This window comes from Stylophora pistillata, chromosome 10 (assembly GCF_964205215.1).
Source record: "Stylophora pistillata chromosome 10, jaStyPist1.2, whole genome shotgun sequence".
In the NCBI taxonomy this organism is placed as follows: Eukaryota; Metazoa; Cnidaria; class Anthozoa; order Scleractinia; family Pocilloporidae; genus Stylophora; species Stylophora pistillata.
In genome coordinates, this window is record NC_142528.1 from 26,250,310 (window position 1) to 26,271,500 (window position 21,191).

Genomic DNA, 21,191 nt, shown 5'->3' on the forward strand with positions numbered 1-21,191 from the left:
AGCAAAATTCCCAAATAGAAGAAAAGTGCGCGTTATGTAATAAAGAGATACCAACGCAAGCAAACATTCTCCGTATAGGAAATAACCTCACATTTCAAACGTCACGTACCTTGAACGACACGTTTAAAATTTCGATTAACATTTAACTTCCTACTTAGCTTTTAACATTTAATTAACTCATGGTTTTCTAACTCTTTTCCATTTCAGCGGCAGACAAGCAATCAAAAGTGAGTAAGAGAACATCTCTTTCTCAGTACATGTATTGTCATTCACATGTGGTATATAACGATGAATTTTTAAGCCTGGAAGGGGTGTGTTGTGTTCTGAATCCAAAAAAAGAAGACTTCATGAAACTGAGGTCAAAGTCTACCATTAAATTTGCAAGAACTCAGAGAAACAACCACACCACATTGTTCGTGGTAGGAATTCTGAAAAATAGGAAGTATCAATATTTTCTTGTGGCAACATCAAGACTTCTCTACAGATGTGTAAAAACAAATTTATTTAATGACCCAAAAAAAGGAAAGCTGGTTATTGTTATCTACTCACCAATTTCTATTTTCATAACTGAATCAAGTGTCACCTATGCATATTCTATTCTGAAGAGATTTAAGAAATTTCTAGTCTCAAGCCTGTTTCTAGAATTTTCTTTGGCTGTGGTTACGACTGGCTTTTGTATTCGTATCTGCGTACATCTTTAATAAGCTATATCGATCTTTTACCAGTAGCATCCACGCTTCTGCACCAGGTTTATAATTTATTTGGTGACTAGAATTTTGGATATGGACTTACATTGGACTGCTCTTTTTAGTGTTCCTCGATCTACGTCCAGGCAAGAAGAAATTCCCTTTTCAGCCCAGGTTCCAATTGAAAGCCTAGAGGTAGGATGAGATCTGTGTCATATATGAATGACAACAATCGAATTTTCTCGCATGATCAAGTGAAATTTAACCTTCCCCAATTTTCTCCTTGAGAAACCTCTGTTTAGTTAGGGGGCCTCTATTTTGTGGGTGGAAAAGTTCTTCTCTTTTAATAAAAATTACAGTTGGATATTGGTACAGTACTGAAGTACATGTGTGCCAAACTGGAAATAGTAAGATTACTTACTTTCTTGATTACCTGCAAAGTGTTTCTCAGTATTTACCATTTAAAATATGGCATCTACTTTAGGGTCACATTTCTTATATCACTGATAACAAGTACCAAGTTGTACTGTACCTGCTACTTTTTCTTTCCAAATTAATCCTTAAAGAAATACTTATTTCTTCCAAATGAGGGCACCTTCTATTTGAGGGTGGTGTTTATCCATAATTTTGCATCTGTGTATAGTGTTTAAGCAAGGAAGTCATTTACAATTCTGCACTGTGGTGTTGCATTGCCAATTCATTCAGGACTGTCATGAAGCTTTTAGCACCAATTTAGACAAATACATACTGCATTAATTCAAGATCCTGTTCACTAGCTCTGCCCTAGTGAAAAACCTCATAGGATCTTTAAGGATCCTTGAAGAATCTTTGAAAGATCTTCAAAGATCTTTATATGCAAAATCATTAGATAAGATCCTCGAAGATTTAATGAGGATCCTCCAAGGATCCTACAAAGATCCTTATAAAGATCCTAGCAAAGTTCTTTGTGAGGATCCTTCAGAGATCCTCGAGGACAAAACAATGACCTCTTAAAGATCTTAAAAGGATCCTATCGAGGATCCTAATAAGATCATTGCTAGGATCCTCAAGGATTCGATAAGGATCTTACAAGAATCCACAGTAATTGGCTATTGCTCTTGTGGTTGCCTGCCTATTATTGTTATTGTAATTTATCAGTGTTCTATATTTTATGTATTGTTGGCAAGGCTAATAAATTAAATTAAATTGCCATCAAGATTTTTGCAAGATCTCTGCAAAGATACTACAAGACCTTCAAGGAAAAAATGAGGATCTTTCAAGATCTCAAAATTGTCAAGGATCCTTGAAGATCCTTAAGAACAAAACAAGGATCCTTCAAAGATCTTAAAAGGATCCTTTCAAAGATTTTATGAGGATCTTTGCTAGAATCTTCAAAGATAAGTTGGTTTTTTAGAGCCCATTGTAAGTCCTCTGAACCATTGACAAACAACTATAGCATATATCAAATATATTAACAGCATGTTGTAAATAGAAAGCAATATAATGATAGGAACCAAGTGGCTAACAAGAATCTGGAGGTTCTAGCATTTTTTAGTATTCAGGTCATTTGGGGCAAAGTTACACAACAATCACCCCGTGGAGATATTTAACTTCCCTTTTTTTTTAATTTCTACTATGACATGAAACTGAAACAATTCGTGAAGATAAAAGTAGTCACAACCAACTGTTAATTTGGTGTTGGTAAACATAAGTACTGCCTCAAATCAGCGGTCAGCAGTGTTTTCGGTCATGTGACATTTGTTGTTACAAGGCGCCATTTTGAATTTAACCGTTGAATCATTTCAGTATGGACTTTGTTTGCCGCTTTTAGGCAGTTCACGAGCGCTTTTTTGACTGGAAACAAACATTTTAAGGTCCAATTCATTGCCAAGACTTATTTTCCAAAAAGAAATTAATGGATTTATGGATGAAGATCAATATAAGGATTGCGAGAAACATATGTATCGAGATGAGGAGGCACTGCAAGAAATTTGTAAGTTACTGGATATTAGATACACTTTGAAGGAAAAATGGACCAAAGATCCAGAAACATTGCACTTTCATTGAGATTTTCCTTCATTGCTATGCATTATAAGTTCAAAGAATCCTTTTGAGAGAGCACCACCCTTAAACTTTTAACGGCAAATTTATGACAAGTAAGCTCACGTTTGTATGCCTTCTCATTTCTTTACTTGTGGTTTTTTTTTAGGGTAATACTTCTTTCAAAATGGCCAGTTGTAGCTAGTAACACATTATTTTGGAATATGATGCGATTAAAGCTGTATGCAGTAAAGTAACGTCTTCCTAACTATTGTTTTCCAACTGTGGTATCCCCTAAATTCTAATAACAATACCTTTTCACTCTGAAAAGTCAGATCACTTACGATAGAAAGGCTGGTCTCCAGGGAGCAGACAGTTAGTAATTTTTCCTTAGACCTTTGTGTATATAAAAGAAATCTCTTGATAAATAATTTATATACTTTACTTTGAATCATCAAAAAGCTGTAATTGGTAAATGGAAATACCTCCAGGATATTAAGAAATAAATCAGAGTGTTCTAAGTAGACTTCCTCTAGATTTCTAGTGAACTTCTGGACATCATGATTAAGTTTTTGCTTGATTTGCAAGATCTTACGGATGGATTTGTAATAGATTTTTGCTGGCTGAGTATTTGTATCTGGCAGAATAAAATTATCCTGTGCAATGTGTTACAAGTTATCATAGTTAAAAACATCTTGCAATATACTGTACACGAACCTTGACTAAGATCTTCCAATTTTAACAACTTACAGCAAGTTTTCTTTTTCTTTTTCCTACATTTCCTACTGTCATGAAAACAAGTCACCTTCTAGAAGCTATATTTGTTCAGTTAACCCTGCATTAATTACATTATTATTCCTTAAGTTAGTGAGAACCCTATTAAATAACTATTGCATCCATTGCTAAGCACATGAATATTTGTTTATTTGTTTAGAAGAAATTCAATAATTAAGAATTTTGTTATTAGACCTCATTGTATTGTAAAGCTACATAAACTGTAAACTCTTCTCACATAGTTTTTCTTTCCTTTTGTTAATACCATTGGTTGGTATAAGTGACTTTTTGTACTTGCAATAAAAAATATATATTATTTCCACAATTTGTAAATGTTTTGAGGTTTATCATTTTTATAAAGAATGTTTATCAAAAATCCTGACATATTTTCAGCAAAATTGTTGAGTTTTCCTTGCAAGTTCTCTGGAAGTTTGTCAAATCTTGGATGAATTGTGAAGAAATATGAAGATAATGGGAGGAGTGTCGAAGACGACAAAATATATTGGCAAGACTTGGGGCAAGATTGTCAAAAATCTTGGTAGGATTATCAGATCTTAACAAGAACTTTGACAAAAATCCTCAAAGATTTGAGCAAGAACATTGAAGATAGTTCAAATTCTTAACAAGATCTACAAAGATCTTGAAGGATCTTCTATTTTCTTGCCAAGATCTTTAGGGATCTCCTATTTTCTTGCAAAGATCTTATAGGATATCTTATTTTCTTGCCACGATTGTTAAAGGATTTTCTCTTCTCTTGCCAAGATCTTCAAGGATCTTTCATTTTCTCACCAAGATCTTTAAGGATCTTGTATTTTCTTGCCAAGATCTTAAAGGATTTCTTATTTTTTTGCTAAAATCGTTAAGGATCTTCTGTTCTCTTGTCAAGATCTTCAAGGATCTTTCATTTTTTGCCAAGATCTTTCAGGATCTCCTATTCTCTTGCCCAGATCTTCAAGGATCTCTTCTCATAAAGATCTTTGACAAATCTTTGAGGATCTTCACAATTCTTGTTAAGATTTAAAGATCATTTATGTTCTTGCCAAGATCTTCAAGGATCCTTCATTTTCTTGCCAAGATCTTTGATAAATCTTTGAGGATCTTCACAATTCTTGTTAAGATTGATGTTCTTGCCAAGATCTTCAAGGATCCTTCATTTTCTTGCCAAGATCTTTAAGGACCTATTTTCTTCTAAGGATCTTCAAGAATCTTTTATTTTCTTGCCAGGATCTTTTGAAAGATCCTTAAAGATCTCAGCAAGAAAATAAAAGATCTTTGAAGATCTTAACAAGAATTGTGAAGATCCTCAAGGATCTTGACAGAAAAATGGAAGATCCTTGAAGATCTTGGCAAGAAAATGAAAGATTCTTGAAAATGTTCACAAGAAAATGAAAGATCCTTAAAGATATTGGCAAGAAAATAAAAAATCCTCAAAGATCCTAACAAGAATTGGGATCCTCAAAGATTTCTCAAAGATTTTCATGAAAATCCTCAGAAGGATCCTCAGAGGTCTTCATGAAGATCATTAAAGATCCTTAAAGATCATCCAAAAATTTTCACTAAGCCAGTCAACCATTTAAAGTTTAAGAGTGACTGGCATCTAATTTCTCCTTACAATATCACTCCTGAATCAAACAATAAGGTTACAAGAATGAAGGAGATTATCACCAACTAAAGAAGCTCTTAACTGTTAAACAAATTCTATTTGTCAGAACCTTAGCAAACGTATGGAGAACAGTATGGAGAATATGCATACTGATGGTTGGGTGTGAAGGGTTAAAGAGACCTTTCCTAAAACTTAGGATTGACAATTTTCGGCATAAAAGGGGGTTCACAAATCATGCACACAGTGCTTCAGTGATTGCACAAAGCAGATCTAGCAATACAAATTCAGCAACATTCAAACTTGTTGGTTTTCCACACAGAATGCAAAGAAAAAGAAAAATAATTTTTCATGACATGATTTCAGTGATAGTTTTGCATATAATTTTCAATAAAAAAAAGAACACTTTGTGGATGTCACACATGCCTTTTCCCCAGAATTGGTAAAGGTATATAATCTAGCAATAATAAAATCTAATTCACGATAAGGTAATGAAAATTCAGGTGAATACTGTTTATTTTTCATTCATCAGTTGCAGGGTGAACGAAAGGAAAAGCAAAGAAGGTTAGTCTTACTCTCATTAACTAATGTAACACCAGGAGCAAAGCTCAGGTTTGGACACCATGAACTGAAAAAAGACAAGCATTCCATGCAAAAATACATGACATACCATCATCCTGACCACACCAGATAACACTGAAGTTAACATAATAACACAAGGTACAAAATTCATGCAAAAGTCTACAAATAGCATCATGATGTTTCATTAGCCTCTAAATATTAGCAACTATGTTACAATTAATTATTTTGTTCAGTAACTATATATTTGGAAATGTACTTACAACTGTGCTCCCTTTCATGTTCCCTTAGGTTAAGGCAAGCTGGTCATGACATTCCATTCTTGGCCCAGCCTGGAAGTAAGAACAATATTTGTTGTATTCATGAAAAGCAATGTTCAAACTTTCACACATTGTAAAGCAAAACCCCCATTTGGACAATGATACTATATAATTACGAGTACTTGTATGTACAACACCTTTCCAAGGGGCTATAAATCCTTGCAATCCTTTTAGAGAAATTGCCACTCCACTGCATGCTGGTAAAATATATCAAAGGATGTAACTCAGGAAAATTCAATATTGATTTATACTTTCACTTAATTCAGGACTATCACAGAGTCTTAGGTATGGTTTGCTTTAGATGTTGTGATTAAAAAAAATGTGCCGTTAATTGTAATAAATAATCATTGGATCTGCATTGTTGATCTGTGTAAAAAGTAAGGATAAAAGAAACAAAAAACAAAAACAATTTTTCAGATGCATGATTTAGGTTCAAGTAATTCTAAAAGAATCTGCATAAAGCATTTTCAAGCTTGCCTTTCTGTGTGTTCAAGCTAAAAAGTATGTATACAAGACAGCAATTGAGAGGGTGGTGATGATTTCTCTGATGAATGATCCAAATTTCATTCTCCAGTTGCAGGATGAATTAAGTGAATACCAAGGAAGGTGAGAAGTCTGGTATTGTACAATCATACTTCAATCAGGTGATGATCTTTTCAGCTCAAGATTACTGATGGTCTTATATACAATATTTATTTATTTATTTTCAAGATTTGTACAATATAGAATGTATGCAGGTGTTAGAACAAAAGGGTATAGCATCCCCTACAAGGTTCAAACACCTTACCCAACCCCATAAAACTAAAAACAAAACATTATATATGATTAAATAAAAGCACCTTAACAAGAACATGTGTTTCTTATACTCACTCTTCTGCATTTTGGACAAATAATCTTGTACTAATATATGGTATACCAAAAATTTGAGTGATAGAACATTATCCAAACTGACTCTTTACATATCAAATAGACCACTCTTTATTCACATCACATGAAAGTTCATGGGGCTTCATGTCATATGAACCATGGGCAAATACTCTTAGCTCACTGGCTTTATTAAAAATCTACTGGAAACTTGCAAACTAACAAAACAGGCTAAAGTTTTGGCTGAAAATTGATAAAAATAGGTTGCAATAATGAAAAGGGTTCTCTATGCATCTATTTATTTAATTTCTTGTCTAACTTAGGCTGCCCTTCACCAAAATAAGTAATAGCTGACAAGTTTCTTTTTTTATAGTATGGCTACTGATGAAACTGTTTTGCTCTTCTTTGGATGGCTCTTTGGCAATATCATCTAAATTCTCAAGGCTTACAAAACATTCTGAAATTCAAAGCAAAACCTATTTGACAGAAATGAATATGTTTGTGAAATGAAATATAAAATCACTCAACTGTCCACTTTTAAAAAGTGAAGATGACTCTTTTTAAAACTTCGAAAAATACTAACTTCATATTTCACTACTACTTGTCTCCTGTGTAATGACTGGAGTATTATCCAAATCTTTGTTTAAAAAAAAAAAATGAAAAACTGAAGGAGCAGCTTCAGCTAAACAATTCAAAGAATTGTTCAATCAGTGTCTGAATCATTTACATCAACCACTACCTGGTTGGCTCAAGTGGTAGAGCACCAGACTGCTGTGAAGGAGGTCAAGGGTTTGAGCCTCAGACCAGACCAACACTTAGGGTTTTAAAATAACTGAGGTGAATGTGCTACCTTTCTATCATATCAAGAAATGGATAGACATTCTAGTCTTCTTGGATAACGATGAAAAAACCATAGGCCTGTCTCTTGCATCTTCTCCGTACTGGTTAGCAGGGGACATTAAAGAACCCACACACTTATCGCAAAGAGTAGGGAATGTAGCTCCCGGTGGTGTGGTTTGGCAAGTTCAAGCAAATTTTTAAACTCAGCTTTTAATTTTTCAATTATGTCAGGAATATTTTTCTGGAGACATGTACATGTAACTTCTCCAAACTGACAACCAGAGAGCACTGCTTTTCACAGTGTGCTAAAGAAAACCTGCTCAATATGCAAGTCATTGTTTTCACTCACACCTCTGAGCTGATGTAAACTTTAGGCCCACTCAGAGGTAATCAAGCAACCTGAATGCTCTTTTTTTTATTTTTCTAATTTTTGTACTGAATTACCCTTTGATGTACTAACTTGAAACCCATTTCTGCATCATGTTTCCTACATTTCTCTTAGCCAATAAGATTCAAGAATTTTTATTATTTGTATCAAAAACAAAAATGCATAAAAAAAAAAAAAAAAACAATAAAGGACCTGGAACTACACTTTGATTTCCAATCAGTTCCTTTCAATTTCATGATATCAATTCTCAAAGAAGGGTTACCATAATTATGGTGCATGCGTAGTCTTTCTTTATATAATTATGTGAATGCAAAATGTAGGATTAGGGAGAAATGGTCTCAAATTCCCTAAAACTGCTAACCACAAATCCGAACATAACTGATGCTTCAAGGGGGGAGGTAGGGGACACCTGCCTGATTAAAGTTTCATCAGCAACAGCTATTGGTCCTCTTTGGAGTCCATAGACAAACAAGAATAAAATGATAAAATATGTAAGTTACATTCATATAATTACCATACCATGAATATCCATGGAAAATTTTCTTCAATCCAAATGGCTAAGAGAAATGTAGTTTTTAGAGGGCACAATACAGAGAGGTAATTCAATGCAGGGAAGGGACATTCAGTGTACAAGAAGGTAAAAAACTTTGCCTTTGAACTTTTCAAACGGCTGAAATAACTTAGTAAAAACAGTTTGAAAACTTTTGCTTTGATTGAACAGTTATTTTTCCCAAATGCACCATGGCATTTGCAGGTTTGAATCAACTATTTTTGCACATGATTCATGTGTTTTGCCCTAACATAATTGTACAAAGGTCTCTGAAATTTTGCATTCATATCATTCACCCATAATAATATAATTTTTCTCAAGCAATTTGGAATGAACAACCAAAAATAAATTTATTCATAAGTCTTTTAAAAAGGTAGTTGTTTATTACATAAAATTGTAAACAAAATCAGGTGTTATAGAATAACTGTAGAAATTCTTCTGTACTCATAGGTTGAGAGACACAACCATCAACAGTCCACACTTTTGATGTTCTGTAAACCATTTGATACCAGTAACAAGTTATGGAGCAACTTCAGAATACCCGTCCACATCATTTACATATGTCGGGAGGCTTTGAAGAATGAGGCATAACACAATAGACGCTATTCTTATTCAATGACATGGAAATGATGTGGCCGGGTATTCTAAAGTTATAATTAATTGTGGGTCAACTGTCACATTTGTCAAAAATAAACCAGTTATGCCTTAGCTTCGATGCCAGTTTATTGATGGTGTATTTTTTCCTCTTCTGTTGATCAAGTAATGCGATTTGCCAAAAAAATGCTGCACTAAGCTGACATGAAAAACAACCTATACTATAAACTTACTGAACATATAAAAGAGCTCAACGATAAATGTTCTTAACTTTTGAGAAACCACTCAAGTGCACCTTGTGCTTTCACTTTGGTTTTGAACATTATTATCATCATTTCTTGGACAATGGAAAATTGCGGTCGATCTGTTATATTACCTGTACTTAATACTTTTCCAGATGCCAACTGAGCTAAGAGAATACAGGTACACACAAGGTCGAATCCAAAATGCATTAAAAGCTTGGTTTCATGTTTCAAATTTTTTCACCCTTTTGATAAAACTCAGAGACAACAATCTAGACCGTGACCCGCTTTAAACGGTCAACGATATACGTCAACGATACGTCAACGAAACGTTGTCAGAGGTCAAGATATTGAACATTAAATTTTATGCGACCTCATTACTCCGAAAGTGTCGAGTGCATATTACACTTTTTTATGTTGTTATTACTGGTTTCACACTCTACCTTCTATTGATGAGATCGCTTCTGAGCAAAGATGTCATCGTTAAGCTTAATAAAAGATGTCATAGCAAGGGCTGGCTTCTAAAATAAAACCTCAGAATCCCCAGAACTTCAGTCTCAATCCTAGGGCCATACCGCTGGCAGGGAGCCAAAATGACCCTGGGCTCGGGATTGATAGGACCTCAAGAGAGAATCAGGCCCATAAACCTTACTGTTCTACTGTATTTCTCGAAGCGCACACGTTATATTTCACTTGTTAGAGGCAAGCTAATTCCCTCATCCCCAGCCCCGGGTAGCTGTCAAGCATTTGACTGTCATGTGCCTAAAAGGGTGGGGAATTTAAACCTTGCTTGGGTGGGGCGAGATTTGAAATTAAACTGTCGAGTCTTTCCAGCGGAATAAACGCGTTTTATCTTTTATTATGGAGGTGTCTAAAGGTTAAAAGTTCACTCTTGCAAAGTCACAGTTGCTAATGTTGCCTTAAAAAACTGACGATCAAATCTGAAATGTGGCACTTGGGTGGGGCATTTGAACTCAAATTTCGCCCCTGGCGGCGGGAATTCAAACGAAACAATCTTCATAAGTTCGAGTTCCTGGGGGTTGCCCGGGAGCTTAGAATTAATTGACGCATAAGTGCATAGAAGCTTTCCGTTCCTTGATGAAATATTTGTGCGAAAGAAAACGCGTTTTTTTTTCATGGTCAACCGACAAGAAGTTCATTTGCGATTTCGGATTTCAAACTATTTTTCGATGCAATGAACCTAATTTTCTACAGAATGCGACGGGATGCGGAGCGATGTTGTGGCGACGAAACCTAAACTAATAATAGTCATCGCTCCTTTAAGTCCAAGCGGTGCTCAGGGCATCAACAAGATTCCTTCCCCCGTTTAGGTTTCCCGAAAACTGCGAAGCTTGCTCTGAGCTGATATATAAAATCCTGTGTTTAACCAACGCAGTCCTCCTGTAGGCGGATTTGAAAGGCCTCTTTTCCTTTTCTCTCCTCGGAAGTCCGATGTCCAGTTTGAAAAGCTCATTGTTGGAATCTTTCATGATCATTAGATACGCAAGATTATTAGAGAGACAGCATGTGTTCAAGCTTTGTAGCTTCCCCTAATCGCGCACAGTCATTCGTCAACATTCTGATCCCCAACGAAGTACAGAGATCAGTTAGTGCAGCTTAAATCCTCATCCTTATTTCCCTATGCCTTTATTGTTTTGGACAGTACTCGGTCGATAACGATGTTGAGGAACAACGCCCACGGAGCAACCCTGTCGAACCTGTTGGAAACCGGACCGGCATGGAAGCTCAGAGCATCTCGCTGAGCAACGTAAGCCAGTATAGAAATACTTTATGTCACAGAAACTATGTCCGGAGAAAATTATATAAGGTTTCCCTGTGTATATCACTGAATGCTCTCTGGAAATGATTTAAATGTTTGTACAGTACTCTCTTCCATTCGTGACCTTCCTCGATGATGTTGCTCAAGGTAACATATGCGCTGTGCAGCCCTGATTATGACCTTTTCTGAATCAACTTGTTCCTTTCGCCGTACTCCTTTGACCACTAAGGAGACACGATTTTCCTGTGACTCTGCAGAATATGATATCTGGTAGAAACAGCAATATCGTCGCTTCACGCAGGGGCCATGAATCGGGCAGTTAAATAGTTCTTGTATTTCCATTAAAATATGGGTTTGAGATAACAGAGCCGATACGTTTGCGATACATGCAGATTAAACTCAAGGATGATCAAACACTCAATCATATGCTAGAATATTCATTAACTCATTGATCCATCGATTCCTTTACCTAGTCAATCATTAATTCATTGAGCGGTTGACGATAAGAGGTTGTGAGGGCAACTGTGCTTCTAATTAATGGCTCCTATTGTGTATTATAACATAACCAAAGTAAAGCGCGCGCTCTGATTGGTCAATTTAGCGTCCCCCATTTGCCCATGGGTGTACGTTGCTGACGTGAGCAAATGCAAAGACTATTTTTTCGCGCGCGCTTGTTTTTTTCTGGTCACGTAAGATTTGTTAAATAAAAGGGAACTCTTTAGCTACAATGTGTTAATGTTATGTTATAAAACAAATGGTAAACACCACAGCGTACACTATTGAGTTATGGATGCACTTGGGAGGTTTGCTAAGCACTCAAGAAGCTAGAGTCGCTCTCGGCTATCGCCTCGAGCGACTCTTACGCTTCTTTCGTGCTTAGCAACCTCCCAAGTGCATCCATAACTCAATAGTGTACGCTGTGGTGTTTACCATTTGTTAATTTTAATCCTTAATTTAGCCTTTACTTATAGGCTTAAAGTTTTTACCTATATAGTGGTTTTCAATTCATAACCAAATTTAACCTTTTCATTGTTGGCCTATCATTTCCTATTTATCTAATTTATTTTTCAAATTGATAACCCAAACCAATCTGTTAAATTACTGGCTTTATTTTCGTTATATATTTTGCAATTTTTATGATTAAAACTGAGCATTTAGGTAGTTGCTTAAATTTCCTTGATAAGCTATTTTATGCCCATGTCTCTAGATGCATAAAGAATTTCGTAAATATGGCTTTAACTGGCATGACGTAATATTCAGTGCTGATCTAAGATAACCATGTAATCAGATTCGGGGTTCGAACGCCATAGTTCTTCAAGCCAGTTGCAATTTGCTCGAGCTAATGCCTTCTTTACTCTAATAATTCCTTCAGCGAGTCTGTAATCCAAGACGGAAGCTATTTGAATCCGTTGCTAGTCCAATGTTACATGCATGCATGCATGCATGCATACATACATACATACATACATGAATTACTTAGTAATGCTGGTCAGTAGTGGCGGCTTATACAGCTGATGTGGACCTACCCAAGACAATTTGCAGCAGACAGGAAATTTTAAAAGCTCGTTTCGGTCTTTGATCATCCTCGTTCCTTTCTGGGTTTGTCCACCTTCACACACGATTGTCTTGTGATTTGAAGGCAACTGTCTATGATTGTAACAATCATTCGATATATCACGACATTGTCTCTTTAAATTGATTATTTTGAATATGCAATCGGCAAGGACCAACAATAGCAACTGATGTGCACTAAACTGGATCAGCACACTCCGCAACCTCATGAACCAGCGAAACCAGCGGACCATTAATCTTTTGGAAAAATAATAAATGAAATGGATAAAAACCGAAAAAGCTTTAAAACTGCTCAAATTTTCGTTTTCGGGCATAAAGAAGATTACGATAGAAGAGAAACATTTTTTTTTTCGAACCACAGGTAGCTCAAGCTCACACATTGAGCCTCCGCGAGTATGCATAGAAGTTCACGTCGCGCAAGGGGCGAAATATAAGAATTTGCATTAGAGTGAACAGTCGCGCTTTCAACCTCAAAACAACTGAGCTAGCTTTGAGGGGGGCATTGGGGTCTCTGGGAAACCGCAGAAAAAGCCTCCAAAACCGAAAAACCGACGAAAAAAGGCAGCAAAACCGAAAACCGCATGCAAACCTGACAAAACCGCTACATTTTCATCTTTAAAGGGGTCGAAAAGGAAAAATCGAAAACCGCATTAGAGTTTTCGTGAAAACTGAAAACTGAAAACCGAATGCAAGAACACGTAAAATCCGCAAACCGCTCTGAATATCAAAACCGAAAAACCGAACCTTTTTGGCCCAAAAACCGAAAAACCGATCCAAAAAACAGTCAAAACCGCAAAACCGAAAATCCCAAAGCCCCCCTCAGTTTTGAATAAAGAAAAATTACCCCCACTCAAGTGGTTGTTCCTTCACATCGTGTGAATTTCATGGGCCACTGATTTAGCTAGGTTTTGGTTCATCTCCTTTGCCTGCTTTGCATGCACGTCTGTGAGTAACGCCAACCTAACGAATCCACTGAAGGCAAAACGCTGCAAGTAAAAATGCCACAGGATTCACGGATGGTGATGTTACTTTATGTTAATGTTACTCATTCGAGGGTCATGTACAATGAAATGGAATAAAAGGCCGCCAATTCCATCCTAAAAGTTTGCTCAGAGCCTTCTAATGGGTGCTATTCGGACATCGCAGAACCCAAACCGTTAGAGCTTTCAAATTATGGTTCATACTACTAACATCCTTGTGCGGTGAATGTCGCCACAATTTAAGTTAATTATTTCTAGTTGAACGTCAAGGGCGTTCTCTTTATTTCTCTTTAAAATTTAATATTTCTCTTTAAAATTTAATCTTCTTTATACCCGAAAACGAAATTTCGACCAGTATCGAGGGTTTTTTTTAATTTCATTTAGAAAATATTATGGCTTCCGCAGATTCTGGAGGTTTTGCTGGTTCCGGAGGTTCCGCGGCCTGCTGATCCATAGTTGTGACATCCCAATTAAAGGGGTTGTTTCACTTCAAAAAAATGACGCTTAAGTTTGATTAGATCTAGAATGGCAACAGTTTGCATGATCTAAACGAATAACTGAAAGACTTTTTCATTCCATGTGAGATATATCTTTAACTCAGACGCATATGATATCCATAACGACTGTTACAATACAGGTATTGTTCATGACCACTGTGATGGAAGTAAATTCAAGTCATCGTTTAAATTATGATAGAGCTCAAAGCAAAGTCGTTTTGTTTACTCATAAATAAATGAATGCTGTGGAAACAGTCAATTCTCATGAACTTCGTGACTTTTGTGAGCTGGAGTTACGTTTTCTAGAGTATCGTGATAATTTTAATTACCGATATTTTAAATTTATCAAAGTATGCACATCTCAGTGCGAAAAATTCGCGCAATAGAAGGAGGAAAAGAGTCCTCATGTAAATGGAGGATACGGATCAATGAAGTGCTCGTCGTGAAATACTATTTGCCTCTCTGACTCTGAAACAAGGCAAATGATTAGTCTTCTCCTTCTAGAAAAGGGTTATATTCCCCTTTTCTGAGAGAGAGTCAGTATTCCTAAGAGTCCCATATTGTTCATCTTTGAGTTCAAGTGCAAAGCGTAGCTCTCTGCATCTCGAAGCTGACAGAAGAATCAGTGGCGCAAGCACTTAGCAAAGTTCAATAACTTTGCTCGATGTCGAGGAAGAGTACCAATTTTTATGACAGATGATTATTGTATGTTCCAAAATTTGCACCCTTTCCGTTGAGGTTTCCTCTGTCTGATTATTAGTAACCAAAATATTGCAGCAATTTGTAGCCGTATGTAAATAATGTCAGTCAATGTACATTGCGAGCAAATGTGATTTTGGGTTTATTGTTTTTCACCAATAATTAACTACATTTAAATATGAAGGGGGACCCGTTAGGCAGGTAATCAGCAGTGGTAATAGGGGGACACTATTCCTCCTATTACTACCATTCGTGGGTCGCTACATATGAAGCCCAACACAGAATAATAAGTGCGAATGCTGTCCTCGGGCTCTGAATGCTTCGGTGATATTTCTGTCCATGGCAAGAAAAAGAAATTATTAAATTCTAATTTCAGGTTCGAAATAACAACTGCTGCAGGAGAGCTGGAAAGGTTGAGCAGTTTCAATAACATCTCCAGACTACTTAAGTGTGTAGGCTCTTGATAATGTACAATTAATGTTGGTTGAGTTCGCACATTCTACGAGAATGCAGATCTGCACTTGCAAATTTCAGTGTGGTGTGGAACCGTCAAATTCACAGAAATGGTCGATGATTTCGTATTTGCCGGGTGAGCAATAGTTCTGCCTTGCTCCTTCAATGTACATAGGTAGAATTGGGAGTAAAGAGAAAGTAACCGTCGAACAGGCATGTCAAGGCACAAAATAGAGTTCTGTTCGAAAATTAACCTAGAAATACGACTAATTAAGTTGAATACAACGCACACAATCTTAAATAGGAACTGAAGAGTTAAAAGGTTCGTTGACTCTTTAAGAGTGGTTGATAATTATGCGTTTTCTTTTGCACCCAGGCAAAGAGATGTTTCACAGAAAGTGAGCCAGCCGTGCAGCTGACTTCTGCAGCAAGCCGGGCACGGATTTAAAAGAAGACTTTGATATCTTATTTATCATCATGGAAGAGACGGTTAAAAACGTGTGTCACCATCAGTTAGTCCTAACCTATATATTTTTAAGAAGATTCCATAGACTTGTTATCATGAACTACGGAACTACCAAGAGTTAGACTAATAGTTGTGCTTAGTGCTAGTCGGTCGAGGGCATGGGGCTCAGAAATCGTTCTAATTCAACATGAGCCTTCGAGGCTTAGAGCACCAGAATCAATTGCCTTTGTTTAAGACAAAAGTCGCGTGCAGTAGCACTTGAAGTAGATTAAATATAAGATTTAAACTCCTACCTTCATTTCGGTACCCATTTGCGTTGCTTCAACAGCGTATCTCTTAAATTTTCTATATCATCCATACTGAGTGTGACTTGACAACGAAAGAAGTACAGCCAAACTTTTCCCTCGACTCGAAACAATCGAGTTTTTGTCTGTGCCAACTGTTGGATCACATGATCAAAACTAAAAACAAACACGCAATGGGGGTTAAAAGGGCAAAAGTGCATTTCCGTTTTACCTCCGGTTTTACGTCATCTGAGTAACAGTTTCTCCCACTATTTTCCGTTCCACACCTCTCGCGTCTTCGTCGCTCTTTTGCCCAGCTTCGCCGCTCAATGCGTCAAAACGTTTAGGGGTGCAAGATTTCGGATCGTAAATATGATCAGGATATGAGATTCTGGAATTATTCCAAGAAGAATTAGGAATGGTCGCTTAAAAGAACCGAGATCCAAGAAGTCCGGTTGTAAGACAATAAAAAGACGCATATCGTGCTGTTATCTGAGGATCTCAATGGGGTGATGGCTTTTACGGATAACGGTTAAAAAGGTGGTCATTTTACGGCTTACAGTTAACATCTTTCCTTTGCGGAAGCCTGTGAACAGCCCCTCCCTGCCTTCTAAAAGAAAATTGGGAAAGGGGCCCTTCCCGATTATCTTTAGGGGGTAGGGGGGCTGTACATAGGCTACTTAAACACGAAGGCGCGCTATATAAAGAAGTCTTCCCTGGGAAGACCGTGGCTCATTTGTCACTCACCGTTGACGTGTGCGGGTCAAATTCAAATGCTAGTAGAGGAACAAAAGGAGCTAATGATATATCTATTGTTTACTTCCACCAGCATGGTGGCATGAGGTAACGAGCGAACCACCTACTTCGATCTCAAATTTACCGCCACAAATAAAGAAAGTTTCCATTGGAGAAAGGAAATACAAATCTCAAAAATTCTTGTATTGTGATGAAGACATAAAACAGTTTTAAGGAATGCGCCCGCTGTTCACTGCTTTGGAGTAGCTGTAGCTCAAGCTGACTTGACTCTAAGAGTTCTACATCACACGACCGTTGATTGACAAATGGTCCAGTGGGACCTAAGGCTCCTTTTATAGCGCGCCTTCGTGTTTAAAAAGAAAATGACCGTTCGCACTGCGCGAAATTTTGTTTGTTTTGCAAAAAAAAATCTGTCAACACGAAACCATTTTCAGTACAAACGACTTTTTTGAGTCACCAAAATTTTCGTAAGTGCCCCCAAACTTCAAACATTCCAATCTTTTGTCGCGCGAGAAAATCTGTTCTTCCATGACAGATACCCGTCAACGGAGTATCATGTTTTACAACTGATGTGAAGCAAATTATTACGTAAATTACTATTACGTACTGACCCCATTAGAGATAGATCCAAGTGGAGAAAGGTCAAATCGCTTTGCGATCTGTTTTTGACCGGAAACGACATTCATGAAATCTCGGTATCCCTTTCGATTAATTTCAATATAATCGTAACATAATCGTAACGGTGGCCAATTTACCATTTCAACTTTGTTGATATTCTTGGGTTTCAGGTGACGTCTCAAGCTTTGCTGAAGTTAGTGTCCGCCATGTTGGTGTCGCTCGGGTGTCAAATTTCTGAATAATTAGTCGATTTCTGTAGTGAAGCCCTCTCTCTTATCGCCGTATCATTTCGCCAACTACATGAATATCCAGAAAGAAAAAAGCGTTAAAAGTATCTGGCATTCCTCTTAAGGTATCCCAGTGTTCTCTGAGTATGCCGAAAGCTTAGAGAGTTGGAAGGAAAGATGTTTGCAAAAGATCTCGGTCATCGGGGTTGACCATGCAAGCATACCAGCCGAGAAGTTCAGTCCAAAATGCTTGCCTCCTGTGGAAGTGTCGAACTTGCTGAGTTACCTCGTTCTTGAGACCAGCTTCTACACCAAGAAGCAGTTCAAGGCGTTCAAGAGTCTGGAGGCGTTTAACCAAATGGTGTCGGGATTTGTAACCTCAGTTGTAGGCAAAGTAATCGCCGGCAAGTATGTCGTGAGAGCACGAGAGATTTTACAATTGCAAAGTTTGCATTTATGTCACTCTATAGAGACAAATGAAATTTAGCAAAAATGTCTCTTTGTATATGTTACAGAAGCAAAGGACTTTGCAGTTAGTTAACTGCGAAATGTTTGTCTACACATATAAGGAAATCAGTTAACTTTGCGATTAATTAACTGCAAAATATTCGTCTCAATATATTAGGGCATCAGTGACTTCGCCATTAATTAAGTGCGAAATGTTCGTCTACATACATTAGGAAATCAGGTACTTCGTGATTACTTAACTGCGAAATGTTCGTCTACACATATAAGGAAATCAGGTACTTCGCGATTAATTAACTGCAAAATATTCGTCTCAATATATTAGGGCATCAGTGACTTCGCCATTAATTAACTGCGAAATGTTCGTCTACATACATTAGGAAATCAGGTACTTCGCGACTACTAACTGCAAAATATTCGTCTCAATATATCAGGGCATCAGTGACTTCGCGATTAATTAAATGCGAAATGTTCGTCTACATATATAAGGAAATCAGGTACTTCGCGATTAATTAACTGCAAAATATTCGTCTCAATATACAAGGGCATCACTAACTTCGCGATTAATTAACTGCGAAATGTACATCTTCACATATAAGGAAATCAATGATTTCGCGATTAATTAACTGCGAAATGTTCATGTTTTTCCTATTTCTCACAGTAGGATGTTTGGGAATTTCTGCGCACCTCGGCTGGGACCTCCATGAGTTTAATTAAGCCATTCTTACAAAGATTTCGTTTGAAGTTCACTATTCGTTAGAGTTGTCGCGTTGGTATGCTTATACAATATGTCTAGAATTCGCTGTATATCCACGATCGGTAAATCCAAAAAGGCTGCAGATTTAGTATCTAAAAGTGAACGATCAAGCTTCTACTCAGTTAATGTTAATCTTAGTGTGTGCAAGAGTGACGTACTTTAGAGAGAGAACTTAGGGATACCATTAGCGATAAGGGAACAAACAATGTTAAAACTTGGTTGAAATGTGTGACATAATTAAATTTTTGATAGAAATGCGGAGGTAGATGTTGCACTCAACTAATTGAGAAGGAAATGATGCCTTATCTATTCAGACGAACATTTCGCCGTTAATTAATCGCGAAGTCACCGATTCCCTACAATATTCAGACGAACATTTCGCAGTTAATTAATCGCGAAGTCACCGATTCCCTCATATATTCAGACGAACATTTCGCAGTTAATTAATCGCGAAGTCACTGATTCCCTTATATGCATATATGTACAAAGCGAATAATTCAAGGTTAGTTAACGGCGAAATTTGGATCTGTTATATTACAAATCAAAATATTTTAAAAAATATACAGAGATGTTTCATTGCAAATTTTCATAATTTCTCTATGGATATAATTAATTACAAATTTTTTACTTACATTAATTCCCTGAGTCGAGTTTATCTCTTGAATTTTCGAGGGGTCTGAGTTTTCGGAGTCTGAGGTCTGAGGTCTGAGTTTTCGGGGTGTGAGTTTTCGTGACACCCCAAGCTCGCTTGCACTCAGGTAAAATGCTCATGGAGTTTGCCGACATATGTCAATGAGGTGCCGTATGCGAGGGCTAAAGACATCGATTTCTCATCGGCTAAGAAGCTCAAAGAAACGCTCGACCAAAAATTCGAGGATCTGCAACAGCCGCAAGCCTCGAACCATACAACAATTTCTAGTTCCTCCTGTTCTTCCCCTTGATTTGTAATGATCTTAGGTATAGCGCATTAGATCATATATCTAATGAATTTTGCGCTATAGAAATAATAAAATTATTAAATTAATATACGAAAAAATCCTTAGTCTTTATGCTTTCCACTGTTGCTCGAACAGCCAACAACAATGCATAAAACCATCCCTTCTTTCTCACATGAACTCTTCGTTAGATACGGTTTGTTTACGATCGAGGGACACCAAGATAGCGGATAGTAACCGTTGCTAAGCTATTGGTCACGTGGGGGAAACCCAAGATTATTTCGTCACCCCCACCGACGCAGCCCCAAACAGTTTCTTTAGAAACTATCAGCCTTTATCCCTTTCGATTGATTGACATTTGGGGTTATACAAACGATTCGCATAAGTACGAACGCTTCAGTTACGAAAACAAAAAATTCGTTATTGGTAAATTTTCATTTTGAAGTTTGCAAACACCAAACCAAATTTTTCGATCGATGTAGTGCGAACAGAGCCTAACGGTTAAAAGTTGTCACTTTTCACACCCAATGGCTAAATGTTTTGCCGTTTTACATCTAACGGTTAACTCTTATCTTGATACGTCGGAAACATGCACACTTCTGAGGCTTAGCGGTTACCATGCATATCTAGCATCAAAGTCTCATTTTAATGGGCGTGTCTTAATCATCGATAAAATGTAGAAGGGGTGCATTTCCGTTCCCCTGTAGTGGCCGATTTAGACTTCATTGACTGGTCCTCTTTCTTCAACCCTGTCACTCCCGAGATCTCATTGGTTATTCTCCTTACTGCCTGCCACACTATTCTAATAATCAACCTAATGGATATTTTACTTAAATCTACTCACTTGTCTGCTTGATATTGTATTGATATTATAAAGAGAAATTCTGTCTAGCTCACTCCTGGGAATTAGAGAGTTAATTATGAGATTTGACCGAGATTGGGATAAGCTGGTAAAAACGGTCCGGATCCCGGTAATGGGAAAATTTTGGTCGGGATAGTAAGATGGAAAGATGCTACAGCCACTCTCCATCAAGTTGTCGTGTATGCTAGGCTCGATGATCAATCCTAGCTTAAAAAAGCGACACTTACTTGTCTGAAATGTAAGCAAATTAACAAACTTCTGTCTTGTTACCAAAGAAGTTTATTCAAGACAATGTATAAGATCATATTTAAAGTGTTATAAAGAGTCTATAAACATAATTTAATTTAATTAATTTAGTCCATTTTCACTGCATTAAGTTTTGCA

General features: G+C 37.0%; 3 long non-coding RNA genes across 3 annotated transcripts; all 3 read left to right on the forward strand.

Annotated features, from left to right (window-relative positions):
* The first annotated feature begins 100 nt into the window (after positions 1-100).
* On the forward strand, positions 101-5,643 carry LOC148722418 (uncharacterized). The gene is made up of 3 exons (XR_015992324.1): positions 101-227; positions 812-881; positions 5,612-5,643. It is a non-coding gene; the product is annotated as an uncharacterized LOC148722418 (long non-coding RNA).
* Positions 2,445-3,804, forward strand: LOC148722419 (uncharacterized). Its single transcript, XR_015992323.1, has 2 exons — positions 2,445-2,658; positions 2,875-3,804. It is a non-coding gene; the product is annotated as an uncharacterized LOC148722419 (long non-coding RNA).
* Positions 5,644-14,864: 9,221 nt separating the features above from the next.
* LOC148722420 (uncharacterized) lies at positions 14,865-16,197 on the forward strand. Its single transcript, XR_015992321.1, has 3 exons — positions 14,865-14,990; positions 15,361-15,573; positions 15,814-16,197. It is a non-coding gene; the product is annotated as an uncharacterized LOC148722420 (long non-coding RNA).
* The last annotated feature ends 4,994 nt before the right edge of the window (positions 16,198-21,191 follow it).